Here is a 16,175-nt window from a genome sequence, read left to right as displayed (position 1 = left end):
GGCCTCGAAGGGACTGGGAAATCTCCCGGTTCTGATGTGGCCTCCACTCAGAGTGGACCTGAGGGAATTTTCTATGAAAGGAGGGAGGGTATTAAATCAGAGTCTTCTCACACATGTGTATGCCTGCTGGTGACAAGAGGGCTGGGAATTTCTGAGCAGCCTCGTGGACGGATGAGGTCCTCACTAATTTGGTGTCCGACAGGATATTCTGGGCTATAACTTCCAGGATCTCTCCCCTGAGTTCGTCCCCCTCCCTGGCAGGCCCCACCTTCTCCCATTTCTCTTGCCCCCTTATGTGGGTTAACTGTCTTTCTCTTTGTTTCCATAGTGCATATGGAATTCTCTAAATATTGAGTTGATCCAAGTGATTTCTGCTGGTGGTAGCCAAGGAATACCTTTGCCTTTTCTACTTATAGAAATCCAGTTGAGTAAATTATTCTTTTCGTACTCTCAAAAGCTTTTATTACCCAGGGCAATAAAAGTACTTGTAATGTCGTGTAATGCTGCCTAAATTAACTGCATGATCTTTCATTTGAATTTTTTCCCTGCCTTGAGTATTCTTTATGCTCTATATTTTAGTGAACCTATCTACTTTTAAAGGAATTTGGGGAGCATTGACTACTTTAAAGAAAGCTCTGGCTGGCATGCTGTATAATTTTTTTAAACTTAAGAATGTCAAGTCAAATATTGAGGGTAGAATTCAGGGAATTGTCCTGACTTCGAAAATTTTCTTCCTTTAATCTACTGGATATTTTAATATTCTTTATCCCGCCACATTAAAACCCCAGGTATTTGTGAGGGACTAAGGATTGAGCTAAGGTCAAAGACAATTTTTAGAGGGGAACTTATTTTTTCAGAAGAATTGATTTTCTGTGTGTTATGGAAGCCACGGGTTAATGGGGGTTCCATTTAGAATCAATCACCCTGTCCCTGTTAGATGGCCCCCAGTTTCTCAGCACTGTCTTACCTCACAGTGACAAAGACTATAAAGAAGAGTGAGACAGAAAAAGCCCTGGCATCTGGGAGCTGCCTGGGACTATTTATTAGGCCTTGGTGTTGCCAGGAGCTGGCCTGCAACTCACAACTAGGTTTTGGTGTTTTCTTGCTGAACATAAGCAACGTCACATAGCAACAGCATTAGACAGCCATTCTGTGACCATCAGCCAATTCTGCTTTGACCATCGAAGCAGAAAACAAGGCCACTCAGTAATCATGTCTCAACACAGACAAAACATGAACTGTGTCCAAATCACAAAAATGACCAAGCCTACTTCTCTCCTAGATAATATGAATGACCTCTGCTTCTTTCCTAATTACAGCGTTAGCCTCAGTATAATCTTCCTTCCTCCTAGGTAAGATTTATTAAGGTGCCGGATTACAGAATTACCCCACCTCACCACCCACTTCTTGACAGAATCCAATTAAGAATAAAGTCTCTGTTTCTTAAATCCTCCTCAAGATCACCTAACACAAGCCCAAATCCTATAATAGTTTAAGGGTCTGTTTCATGTGTTGCCTAGGCTATGGTCCTCAGTTATTCACTCAAACATTAACCTAGGTGTTGCTCTGAAGTTATCTTATAGATGCGATTAAGGTCCAAAATCAGTTGACATTATGCAAGAGAGATTATTCTAGATAATCTAGGTGAGGCTGGACGAATCAGGTGAAAAGTCTCAAGAGCAGACCTGAGGTTTCCCTGAGGGGAAGAGATTTCACTGTGGGTTGCAGCTTCAGCCTGTGCTGAAATTTCCAGCCTGCCTTTCCTGACAATAGCCCTCCCTATGGGTCTTGGACTTGCCTAGTCCACCCCACAACTGTGTAAACTAATTCTTTGCAATGAATCTCTTAAAAGATCTCTCCAACAGGTTCTGCTTCTTTGGTTCCAACATCTTCATATTGAGATGCCCCTGATTCCTCATGGTGAGTGTATGAACAATAAAACCAACTTGTTCATCCATGGATGTGCTTCTGATGATCCTTGGCTGAAGACGTTAACAGCACTTCATTAGATTGTTGTGAGGAGCATAGATATACTCCACCTGGAATGAAAAATTCCCACGGCTCTTTATACTTGTAATACATTAATATCATCCCCATTTTACAAGGAGGACATCAAATTTCAGAAAGGTGAAAGAATGTGCCCAAAGTCACACAGCTGGTGAGTGCAGAGCTGAAATGTGACAAGGGCAAGCCACGAGGCCCTGTGAGGGAGGGAAGGCGTCTCCTGCATAGATTCAGAATACAGTGTCCTGACATAATTAGGATAAATATTTGACCCTACAGGTGGCCTTATCATTCTTTCTAGTCTCTCCCGTTATGGACCAAGAGAAATTTTGAGGTTCTACTTGAGATGTGTTCCTTTTACCATGCAGCATCCTCCTTTCTATGCAGTAAATAACATGTTTCTATGCTTTTTTTCTGGATCCAGACTTACCTGCTTTATATCTTAAATAAATCACTTACAGTTTGGCAAATGGTCAAAACTTTTCTTGATGGTGCTTCAGAATTTCACCTACTAATTTTACAGTTAAAAGAATTCAACTCAAATTAGGAAGTTAGGATGTTAAACACTCAGGATTAGAATTGTATCTTGGATGGGAAGTTGAAGACCAGTCTCAGATTTCACATCCAGTGGGATGCAGGGGAAGTCCAAGCAAGGCAATGTTACTAGCTAAGAGATAGAAGATGAGCTTTCTGTCTTTAACCTGATTCTGTGTCTGTCCTTTTCCTGCAATCACACAATGAACCTTGTTCTAGTTTCTTCTCTCTTGAGGTCATAATTTTAACATAAAGTAAAATTATTAGTGAATTAAACTCAGAGGAATGGTGTACCACTTTGACAAAAACCAATTTGTTACCTCTGTCTAAAAGGAAAATAAAAGACCCTTTTCATAAATTAATGGTGGAAATGAAATTTGCAGTTTAAAATATTAATTTAGACCAAAATTTTTCTATTTTTTTAACATCTTTATTGGAGTGTAATTGCTTTACAATGTTATGTTAGTTTCTGCTGTATAACAAAGTGAATCAGCTATATGTATACATATATCCCCATATCCCCTCCATCTTGTGTCTCCCTCCCACCCTCCCTATCCCACCCCTCTAGGTGGTCACAAAGCACTGAGCTGATCTCCCTGTGCTATGCAGCTGCTTCCCACTAGCTATCTATTTTACATTTGGTAGTATATATAAATCCATGCCACTCTCTCACTTCGTCCCAGCTTACCCTTCCCAGTCCGCATGTCCTCAAGTCCATTCTCTACATCTGCGTCTTTATTCCTGTCCTGCCCCTAGGTTCTTTAGAACCATTTTTTTTTTGATTCCATATATATGTGTTAGTATGCAGTATTTATTTTTCTCTTTCTGACTTACTTCACTCTGTATGACAGTCTATGTCTTTTGGTTGGAGCATTTAATCCATTTACATTTAAGGTAGTTATTGATATGTATGTTCCTATTACCATTTTCTTAATTGTTTTGGGTTGGTTTTTGTAGGTCTTTTTCTTCTCTTGTGTTTCCTGTCTAGAGAAGTTCCTTTAGCATTTGTTGTAAAGCTGGTTTGGTGATGCTGAATTCTCTTAACTTTTCCTTGTCTGTAAAAGTTTAATTTCTCCATTGAATCTGAATGAGATCCTTGCTGGGTAGAGTAATCTTGGTTGTAGGTTTTTCCCTTTCATCACTTTAAATATGTCCTGCCACTCCCTTCTGGCTTGCAGAGTTTCTGCTGAAAAATCAGCTGTTAACCTTATGGGGATTCCCTTGTGTGTTATTTGTTGCTCTTCCCTTGCTGCTTTTTATATTTTTTCTTTGTATTTAATTTTTGATAGTTTGATTAATATGTGTCTTGGCATGTTTCTCCTTGGATTTATCCTATATGGGACTCTCTGCACTTCCTGGACTTGATAGACCGTTTCCTTTCCCATGTTAGGGAAGTTTTCAACTATAATCTCTTCCAATATTTTCTCAGACCCTTTCTTTTTCTCTTCTTCTTCTGGGACCCCTATAATTCGAATGTTGGTTCATTCAATGTTGTCCCAGACGTCTCTGAGACTGTCCTCAATTCTTTTCATTCTTTTTTCTTTATTCTGCTCTGCGGTAGTTATTTCCACTATTTTATCTTCCAGGTCCCTTATCTGTTCTTCTGCCTCAGTTATTCTGCCATTGATTCCTTCTAGAGAATTTTTAATTTCATTTACTGTGTTGTTCATCATTGTTTGTTTGCTCTTTAGTTCTTCTAGGTCCTTGTTTAACATTTCTTGTATTTTCTCCATTCTATTTCCAAGATTTTGGATCATCCTTACTATCATTACTCTGAATTCTTTTTCAGGTAGACTGCCTATTTCCTCATTTGTTTGGACTGGTGGATTTTTACCTTGTTACTTCATCTGCTGCATATTTCTCTGTCTTCTCATTTTGTTAAACTTACTGTGTTTGGGGCTCCTTTTCTCAGTCTACAGGTTCATAGTTCCCGTTGTTTTTGGTGTCTGCCCCCAGTGGGTGAGGTTAGTTTAGTGGCTTGTGTAGGCTTCCTGGTAGAGGAGACTGGTGCCTGTGATCTGGTTTGTGGAGCTGGATCTTGTCTTTCTGGTGGGCAGGGCCATGTCTTGTGGTGTGTTTTGGGGTGTCTGTGAACTTAGTATGATTTTAGGCAGCCTCTCTGCTAATGGGTTGGGTAGTGTTCCTGTCTTGCTAGTTGTTTGGCATGGGGCATCCAGCACTGAAGCTTGCTGGCCATTGGGTGGAGATGGGTCTTAGCATTGAGATGGAGATCTCTGGGAGAGCTCTCGCCGATTGATATTATGTGGGGCTGGGGGGTCTCTGGTGGTCCAATGACCTGAACTCGGCTCTCCCACCTCAGAGACTCAGACCTGACACCAGGCTGGAGCACCAATACCCTGTCAGCCACACGACTCAGAAGAAAAAGGAGAAAAAAAGAAAGAAAAGGAAAATTATTAAAATTTAAAAAAAAAGAGAGCAACAAAACCAATAAACAAATCCAGCAATGATAATAGGAGCTAAAAACTAAACTATGGTAAATATAAAATTCAGAAACAAATCAGTCGCCGACAGCAAACCCCAAGTCTACCATTGCTCCCAAAGTCTACTGCCTCAATTTTGGGATGATTCATTGTCTATTCAGGTATTCCACAGATGCAGGGTACATCAAGTTGATTGTGGGGATTTTATCTGCTGCTCCTGAGGCTGCAGGGAGAAATTTCCCTTTCTCTTCTTTGTTTGTACAGGTCCTGGGGTTCAGCTTTGGTTTTGGCCCCACTTCTGCATGTAGGTCGCCCTCAGGCATCTGTTTCCCACCCAGACAGGAGGGGGTTAATGCAGCGGCTCATTGGGGGCTCTTGCTCTCTCAGGCCAGGGGGAGGGAGGGGTAGGATAGTCATAATTGGAATGTGGGGCGAGCCTGCAGTGGCAGAGACCAACGTGACATTGCAACAGCCTGAGGCACGCCATGTGTTCTCCTGGGGAAGTTGTCCCTGGATCTTGGTACCCTGGCAGTGGTGGGCTGCACAGGATCCCCAGGGGGCGGGTGTGGATAGTGACCTGTGCTTGTGCACAGGATTCTTGGTGGCAGCAGCAGCAGCGTTAGTGTTTCATGCCCGTCTCTGAGGTCTGGACTGATAGCCACAACTTGCGCCCATCTCTGGAGCTTGCTTAGTCTGTGTTCTGCCCTCTGTGGGTACACAGGGAAGGAATTCCCTCTCCTCGTGCACCCCAGAACAATGGTCTCTTGCCTCTTCAGTAGGTGCAGATTTTTTCCTGGACTCCCTCCCGGCTAGCTGTGGTGCACTAGCCTCCTCAGGCTGTCTTCACACACCAACCCCAGTCCTTTCCCTAGGGTCTGACCTCCGAAGCCCGAACCTCAGCTCCCAGCCCCCAGCCGCCCCAGTGGGTGAGCAGACAAGTGTCTCAGGCTGGTGAGTGCTGGTTGGCACCGATCCTCTGTGCAGGAATCTCTCCGCTTTGCCCTCTGCACCCCTGTTGCTGTGCTCTCCTCCATGGCTCCGAAGCTTCACCCCCACCCATCCCCTGTCTCCGCCAGTGAAGGGGCTTCCTGGTGTGTGGAAACCTTTCCTCCTTCACAGCTCCCTCTCAGAGGTGCAGGTCCCATCCCTATTCTTTTGTCTCTGTTTTTTCTTTTTTCTCTTGCCCTACCCAGGTACGTGGGGAGTTTCTTGCCTTTTGGGAAGTCTGAGGTCTTCTGCCAGCGTTCAGTAGGTGTTCTGTAGGAGTTGTTCCACATGTAGATGTATTTTTGATGTCTTTGTGGGTGGGGAGGAAGGTGATCTCCATGTCTTACTCCTCTGCCATTTTGAAGATTCCCCCCCCAATAATTTTCTTAAAAATCATTAATTTCCTGCCATTGATTTAGTACCTAAACCTGTCAGTGTAAATGGAATGTGTCATTATACCTTACATCTTTGGGCGTCCTCTAAGAAATTATTTAGATAGAACTCATGTTACTTCTAATTAACATTTATATCATTCTCTAAGAAACTGTGTATTTTCAAATTCTTTGGTTCTGACTTTCAACTGTTTTCTCCTGACACAACCCTAGTTATTATGCATTGGTGAGGTTTTACTGAAAATGCCAAGCATCTACCATCTTGCAGTAATGAAAGATGCTTCACAACAACAACAGAGTCCAGAGCAGTAAAGTGAAAAGAAGATGGGCTTTGTAATCAAATGAATAAGTGTTCAATAATGATTTTATCAGCTGCATCATCTTGGGCAAGTCACTCAAAATACATGAGCTTTAGGGTACTTTACTATAAAATGGGATAAAAACTGCTACATGATAGTTAATATGATAAAATAAAATGGTAACTAAGTACAAATTATAAGGTTTAAATACAGTCCAGTGCCTGGCACATAGCAATTATTTCCAAATGAGAGCAACTATATAATGACAAATACTAACTGTGCCTAGGCCAGGGACAGCCTATAGCTTTTTTCTTTTTCAGCCAAACTTCTCCCTGTGGCAGTCTAGGTATGTGGGAGCCTGTGAGTCACAGAAGCACCAATTGGTCACTAGGAAATAGGACACTTTGAGGAGTGTTGTATCAGTCAGATTTTCTTAATGTTGCTAACTACTCCAAAACATAATTAATAACTTTAAACAATGTTTTAGTATTTTCTTATGATTCTGTAAGACAGTAAATTGTGCTAGGTCCCCTTGGGCAGTTGTGTCTGTGCCAGCTCAGATGTTTTCAGGTGTTCACCCATCTGTGGCATCAGTTGGTTCAGCTGGGATTACTGAGGTTCTCTCCATTTGGGCTCACCATCCAGTAGGCTGGCTGAGGCTTCCCCATCAGGTGCTGGAAGGCTCCCTAGCGCGAGAGAAACGGCAGGGCTTCTTCTACCTAAATTTACATTCTATTAGCCGATGCAAGTCGAGCACTGGCTCAAATCAAGAAGTGGGTTAACAGATTGCATTTCTTGATAGGATGAGCTGCAAAGAATCCGTAGCTATTTTTGCAATGTACCATAAATGTCCTCTGGCTTTTGGGTATATATAAATGAGCTTTGAATGTAAGAGTTGGAGTGTTTCCATATACGGACTCAATTCCTCCCGTGCACCTACTAAATTTTACTGTATCCCCATTGAAAGCACAGCCCAGCTTTCTCAAAGGAGATTTGAACTAATAATTGTTTTTTTTAAAATTTAATTTTATTTTTATACAGCAGGTTCTTATTAGTCATCAATTTTATACACGAGTGTATACATCTCAATCTCAATCGCCCAATTCATCACACTACCACCCCCTGCGGCTTTCCCCCCTTGGTGTCCATACGTTTGTTCTCTACATCTGTGTCTCAACTTCTGCCCTGCAAACCGGTTCATCTGTACCATTTTTCTAGGTTCCACTTTAATCTGCTTGTCTGCTGATGGGTGGGGCTGGGTTTCCTCCCTGTTGGTTGTTTGGCTTGAGGTGACCCAACACTGGAGCCTACCTGGACTCTTTGGTGGGGCAAATGGTGGGCTCTGCGAGGGCTCATGCCAAGGAGTACTTCCCAGAACTTCTGCTTCCAGTGTCTTTGTCCTCATGGTGAGCCACAGCCACCCCCTGCCTCTGCAGGAGACCCTCCAACACTAGAAGGTAGGTCTGCTTCAGTCTCCTATGGGGTCACTGCTCCTTCCCCTGGGTCCCGATGCGCACACTACTTTGTGTGTGCCCTCCAAGAGTGGAGTCTCTGTTTCCCCCAATCCTGCCAAAGTCCTACAATCAAGTCCCACTAGCCTTCAAAGTCTGATTCTCTAGGAATTCCTCCTCCTGTTGCCAGACCCCCAGGTTGGGAAGCCTGACGTGGGGCTCAGAACCTTCACTCCAGTGGGTGGACTTCTGTGGTTTAAGTGTTCTCCAGTTTGTGAGCCACCCACCCAGCAGTTATGGGATTTGATTTTATTGTGATTGGGCCTCTCCTACCGTCTCATTGCGGCTTCTCTTTTGTCTTTGGATGTGGAGTATCATTTTTGGTGAGTTCCAGTGTCTTCCTGTCAATGATTGTTCAGCAATTAGTTGTGATTTCGATGCTCTCGCAAGAAGGAGTGAGTGCACGTCCTTCTACTCCGCCATCTTGAACCAAACTTCTCTTTTTTTTTAAAAAAAAGAAGTTGCTCAACCTTAGAACTATTGACATTTTGAGCTGCATAATTCTTTTTTTTTAAATTTTATTTTACTGAGATATAATTGACGTGTAACATTATATTAGTTTCAGGTGTACAACAGGATGATTTGATTTTTGTATATATTGTGGAATGATCACTGAAATTAGTCTAGTTAACATACATAACCACACAGTTACAAATTTTTTTCTTGTGGTGAGAAAAAGATCCACTTTTAAGATCCACTCCGTTAGCAACTTTCAAATATACAATACAGTATTAATCAATCAATCAATCAATTACTAGTTAACAATTACTAGTTAACTACTGATACTATTGATATCTTAATATTATATAATAGTTAACTATTGATACTAATTAGTTTACTATTGATAACTAATCAGTAAATTATTAACTATAGTCACCATACTGTACATTACATCCCATGACTTATTTATTCTGTAACTGGGAGTTTGTACCTTTTGGTGCAATGATTTGGATAATTCTTTTTTGAAGGGGGCTTTCAAGTGCATTGCACAATGTTTAGCATCATCCCTGGCCTCTACCCAACAGGTTCCAGTAGCATCCTTCCCAGTTGGGACAACAAAAAGTATCTCCAGATGTTGCCAAATGTCACTTGGGGGATCACTGCTCTATAAGGTGACAGATTCTCTGAAGCAAAAATAGTAGCAAAGTGTTGTGTGTTTATGGAATATGAAAAAGTGAAGTATATGACAATAATTGCACAAAAAATGGGAGAGAGGAATTTGGAGTATACTAATCTAAATTCCTTGCATTAGAATTTGAAGGTAGATTTTATATTTATATATAGTAAATCCTAGGGCAACTGCTAATCCAAAAGAAGGCAGGAAAAGAATAAAACATGAACAAATATCTAATAGAATTAATAGAAAATATCCAGCAAAAATAATCCAACCATATTAAGAATTTTGTTAAATGTAATTAATATAAACATATACTAAATGACAGATATGATTAGGTTGAATAAAGATGGCATTATCAAACTATAATCTGTCTACGAGTAACCCATTTTAAATATAAAGACATAGCTACATTAAACTTAAAAGGAGGGTAAATATATACCTTGGAAACAAAATCGAAAGAAAGCTGGAATAATTATGTCAATACTAGACAAAGTCAATGTCTAAGACAGGAACATTATGCATGATAAAAAGGGACATCACTTATTGATAAAGCGTTTATTTCCCCAAAAAGACTTAAGAATTCTAAGTGTGTGTGCACCTAACAACAGAGCTTCAAAACACATGAGACAAAATCTGACAGAAATGAAAGGACAAATAGAAAAATCCAAATTTAGAGTTGGAGATTTTATACTTGTTTCTCAGTATTTGTTAGAAAAATAAAACAGAATGTCAGTAAGACTATAGAATATCTCAACAATACTATCAACTAACTTGACTAAGATTCATTTATAGAACACCCCACCCAACAACAGCAATGACTATCCATTTTTTTTCAAGTGGATGTGGAATACTTCCCAAGATAGTCCATATTCTGGGCCATAAAACAAATCTTAAAAACTTAAAAGTATTGAAATTATATAGTGTTTATACTTCCTTGGACCATGAGGGAATTAAACCAGCAATCAATAGAAGAAAAATATTTGGAAAATCCCTAAATAGTTGGAATTTAAAGAAAAGGCTTTTAAATAACCTATCAAAGTGAAAATTACAAAGGAGGTTAGAAAAGATTTTAACTTGAAAGAAAATTAAAAGCCACATATCAAAATGTGTGCAATGTGGCTAAAACAATATTGAGAAGAAGTTTTATAGAATTAAATACCTTTATTAGAAAAAAAGAAAGGTATTAAATCAATGATCTAAATTCTACCATAAGAAGTTAGAAAAAAGAGCAAATTAAACTCAAAGCAAGTAGAAGGCAGGAATAATATTAATAAGAGGAAATTAATGAAATTGTGAACAGACAAAAAACAATACAGAAAATCAATTAAATAAAAATCAGAATGTTAAAAAAATCAATAAAATTGCTAAACCTCTAGTCATATGAACTAGGAAAAAAATAAAAAAGATGCAAATTACAAATATCAGAAAAAAAGAGGGAGCATTCCTGTAGACCATACAAATATTAAAATAATAATGACATGCAACAAACAACTTCATGGCAATAAATTCAATAAAGTAGATGAATTGGACATTTTTTTAAAAAAAATGCAAACTTCCAAAGCTCTTTCGAGAAGAAAAATATACCTCAACATAACAAAGGCCATATACTACAAACCCACAACTAATACATACTCAATGAAGAAAAATTGGAAGCTTCACCTCTAAGATCAGAAATAAGACAAAGATGCTCACTGTCACCACTCTTATTCAATATAGTCCTGGAAGTCCTAGCTGGAGAAATTAGTCCCAGGAAAGAAATAAAAAGCATCCAAATCAGAAAGGAAGATGTAAAATGTCACTATTTACAGATGATATGATTTGGTATATGGAAAATTCTGAAGACTCAACCAAGAAACTGTTGGAACTAATTGATTTCAGTAAGGTTATAGGCTATAAAATCAGCATACAGAAATCAATTGCATTTCCATACAGTAATAATGAAACATCTGAGAAAGAAATAAAAAACTATCCCATTCACAGTAGCATAAAACCAATAAAATACATAGGAATAAATTTAGCCAAGAAAGTAAAAACATCTGTAAAACAAGAACTGTAAGACTTTGCTGAAAGATATTGAAGAAGACACAAACAAATGGAAAGGCATCTCGTGTTCATGGATTGGAAGAATTAATATTGTTAAAATCTCCATATTAGCCAAAGTCATCTATAGATTTAGTGGAATCCCCATCAAAATACCAATGACATTCTTCACATAAACAAGCAAAAAATTCCTAAAATTTGTAAGGAACCATAAAAGACCCTGAATACCCAAAGCAATTCTGAGGAAGAAGAACAAAGCTGCAGGTGTCACACCTCCTGGTTTCAAACTATACTACAAATCTATAGAAATAAAAACAGTATAGTACTGGTATAAAAATAGACACATAGAGCAATGTAACAGAGTAGAGAGCCCATAAACGGTCAATGAATATTTGCCTAGGGATCCCAGATCATCCAAAGGGGAAAGGATATACTCTTCAACAAGTAATGCTGGGAAAACTGAACAAATGTTTGCAGAAGAATGAAATTGGTCCCCATCTCACACCACTCACAAAAATTAACTAGAAATGGATCAAAGTCTAAAACATAAGATCTGAAAGTGTAAAGCTCCTAGAAGAAAACATGCGGAAGAAGCTCCTTGACATTGGTCCCAGCAACGATTTTTTGGATATGACACCTAAAGCACAAACAACAAAAGCAAAAATCAACAAATGGGACTGCATCAAACTTAAAAGCTTCTGCACAGCAAAAGAACAAGTAGCAAAATAAAAAGGCAACCTTCAGAGTGGGAAAAAATTTTTGCAAACCATATATTAGATAAAGGGTTGATATTCAAAATATATAAAGAACTCAACTCAATAACAACAACAACAACAACAACAACAAAACCTACCAAATAAACAATCAGATTAAAAAATGGGCAGAGGAACTAAATAGACACGTTTCCAAAGAGGACATCCAAATGATCAACAGGTACATGGAAAGATACTCAACATCACTAATCATCAGGGAAGTACACGATCAAAACCACAATGCAATATCACCTTACACCTGTTAGAATGGCTATCATCAAGAAGACAAGAGATAACAAGCGTTGGCAAGGATGTGGAGAGAAAGGAGTCCTTGTACACTGTTAGTGGAAATGTAAATTGGTTCAACCACTATGGAAAATAATATGGAGGTTCCTCAAAAAAGTAAAAATAGATCTACCAATGATCCAGCAATTCCACTTCTGGGTATTTACACAAAGGAAATTAAAGCAAGACATCAAAGAGATATAGTTACTCCCACGTTTATTGCAACATTATTCGCAATAGCTAAGATATGGAAACAATCTAAGTGCCCGTCAACAGATGCATGGATAAAGATGTGAGATATATATATATATATAAAATGAGAAAGGACATTCCACCATTTGCAACAACGTAGATGGACCTTGAGGACTCAAGATGTCAATTCTCTAAAATTGATTTATAGAGTCAATGCAGTTACAATCAATATCTCAGCAGGATTCTCACCCCCTCTCCTCCGTAGAAATTGCTGCACTAATTTTGAAATTTACATAGATATGCATATGCAAAGGACCTAAAGCAGTCAAAACAATTTTCAGAAAAGAAGAAAAAAATTGATGAACTTAAATTATCTGGTTTTAAGACTTACTAGGGAAAAAAAGCTAGAGTAATCAAGAGAATTTGGACCTTACACTTACAAATATAAGTCAATTATATCTCAGTAGAGCTGGAGGAAAAAACCCTTAGAGCCTTTTTGGGCCCTGAATCAAAGGTTTTCAATCCTTGGCATCTAATTAAGTGTTTTACGCTTTAAAGGAACACATAGCATTATAACTTTCTCTGAACAATTCCTTTCCGGATTTGGATTGGAAAATTGGTCAAGATTTTGTAAAAGGCACACAAATACAACTCTATATAAAGATGCTTTGGTATTGCTTTCAAACATTGTGAGCCTCAGTCCTGGCTAAGGTTGCTGACTGCTCGTGGATGTTTGAGAGCAGGGGAGCCGCCAGTGAGAGAACCATTGTTTTTTGATAACCTATGGCATGGCAGGTGCTTTAGGGATATTATCTTGTTAAAGTCTCATACTCGCATTATCAGTCAGGTACAGCATAACCCTTAATTTATGGAAAAATGACAGATGAAGGTCAACAAGATCCTCTGAGTTTAGGCTTAAAACTCATTGTCCTAAAAGCAGAAATGCTCAGCTTTGAAATCCCAGATTCTCATATAACTTATTCTGCAACTCTCTTCACTTAAAATCAATGCCTGCACTGTCCAGTACGTTCACCAGAGTGGCTACTGAACGCTTGCAAAGTGATTAATCCAAATCGAGATGCACAGTGTCAAATACATATCAAAGTTCAAAGCCTTAGTATGAACCAAAAAAATCTCATTATTTTTGTACTGCTTGTATGTTGAAATGATAATATTTTGGATGTATTGGGTTAAAGTATATAATTACAATAAAAAAGAGAGCTTGGTATTAGCATAAGATAGACAAATCAATAAATGGAACAGAATAGTCTAGAAATAGAGCTACTTATATACTGTCGATATTTTGCATAGGTACCATGACAATTCAATAGGGAAAGGATAATCTTTTCAATATTTGGTGTTGTATAAATTATTATCTGTACAGAAAAAAATGAACTCTGACTTCTAATGTACACAAAAAATTAATTCAAAATTGACTTGAACTTATTAGCTAAAACTATAGAGTGTTCAGGAGAATGTCATTGGACTTTGAGGTAGTCAATGACTTAGAGTGTAAAACCACTAGCCATAAGAGACTGATTTTTAAAAAGACTGGTTAATTGCACTTTATGAAAATTGAAAACTTCTTAAGAAACACTATTTAAAAAATCTAAACGCAGGCTAACACTAGGGGAAAACACATGCATCATACATCTGATAAAAAACTGTATCCAAACTGTATCAAGGATTCCAATTATTCAGTAATAAATAGACAAAGAAGCCAATAAAAATAAAAGGCAAAATATTTCACAAAAGACATTATATGAATTGTCAACACATGCACAACAAATGTTCAACACCTTTAGTCAGCAGGGATAAGTAATTGGTATTGTCCCTCCTCCCTTTCCCAGAGTAACAAATGATGTGTTTCTATCTTACATACAGCCAATTAGTTGCTCTGAGTTTCTGGAACAGACAAATTAGGGAGAGGATTTGTTGAAGTGTTATTTTTAGCTTTTTGGAGGCAGACCTTGTGATCAGGCAGTCTGTGTCAGCTACCTTAGCCTGAGGTCAGGGCTCTGCTCCTTCCTTCCTTTCCTGTAGCTCTGCCTTTGACTCTGCGTCTGCACTAACACTTGATATTTTACCCTTTGTGTTTCCTGCTGTGTTCACTAGGATCCCAAAGCCTGTAGCTCAGGGGTCTTTCCTCCCCTCTGATTGTGACTGATTGTGAAGTACACGCCATACGCATTTTTATGGCTTTAGTGTAGTGAGTGGTTCCCAGCCCTGGCTGGGCATAAAGATCACCTGGGAGATTTAAAAATATGCTTGAGCTCTACTCTCAGATATTCTCATTTAATTACCTAGGAAAGAGGGCTGAGCATCAGATGATTTTTATGTGCAGCTCTGTTTGAGACCACTGCTCTGAAGCAGGGTTTCTAGAACTTTATTGTACATCCAAATCATCTGGGGATATTGTTAAAATGCAGATTCTTACTCACTAGGCTTGGGTGGGTCCTGAGATTTGGCATTTCTAACAAATTCCCAAAGTCTACAGATCACTTTTTCAGGGGCAACGCTCAAGAAGAGGATCTCTCAACCTCTGCACTATTTTATTTAATTAAAATTTAGTTTTAAACTTTTATTTCACTAAAACTATTCATATTGGGGGCAGGATAATTTTTTGTTCTTGCGGGGCTGTCTTGTGCATAGTAGGATGTTTAGCAGCCTCCCTTGCCTCTATCCATTAGATGCCAGTGAAAACCAAAAACGTCTCCAGCATCGCCAAATATCCTCCTGGCAGAGGGTAAGTGTGGATTGCCTTTGAGAATCACTGCTCTATAGTACTAGTCTCCCAAGTTGGTTGTATCCTGGCACCACCTGGGGACCCTTAAAGATACTGATGTTTGGTTCTCTCTCTCATAGGTCATGAATTAATTGATCTAGAGTGCATCTGGGCATCATATACTGAATCTCCTTTGGATAGTGGGAACTCCAGGGTGCTCTTACCTTTCAGTTTCCTTAAGAGGAGATCCATGGAGGGATATACTGATGATGGCTTGCAGGAGATGATAGTTCTCGTTTGCATAGTGGTACTTGATATTCTAGGCATATTAAGCTTCTTGTATCCAAAGCTTCTCTGCCTCAAAGCTGTTTACTACTTCAAGCTCCCCCCTTGTAATGAGTAATGTAGATTCTCTGGTGTTGATTAATGGGAGAAATAAGTACAAGATACAGTCTCTGGTCAATAATGTACACAGATCTGGGTCATCCTAATAGTTGAAGCATCTGTCTCCAATATGTACAGGTGTGTCCGGTTGGACTATATTAAGAGATGCCTTGCATTTCACAACACATAGGGTATGGCTGGAGTTCAGGTGAATTCTGATTCTTTATCAGGAGACTGATGGCAGCCAGAGTGGGGGGGGTGGTAGGTGAGTTGGGCGGGTAGGTGAGAAGGATGTTAGTCAAGCTGTTGAAGTTCGAAATAAAATATTAGTAGCCCATGAATTTATTGCCTCTGATATTTGTGAGAGGTTCTCCGTGAACTATAATCACTTTTGTAGAATCACCTAGATACTTTAAACATAGAGGTTGTGCTTTAGGACCTATAGATCTTATTTTTGTTAAGTGGGTGAAGTCTGGACAAGAGACATATACAAGTCTAGAACCCAGATTCAA

This window comes from Balaenoptera musculus, chromosome 11, assembly GCF_009873245.2.
Source record: "Balaenoptera musculus isolate JJ_BM4_2016_0621 chromosome 11, mBalMus1.pri.v3, whole genome shotgun sequence".
In the NCBI taxonomy this organism is placed as follows: Eukaryota; Metazoa; Chordata; class Mammalia; order Artiodactyla; family Balaenopteridae; genus Balaenoptera; species Balaenoptera musculus.
This window is presented reverse-complemented; position numbering follows the sequence as displayed.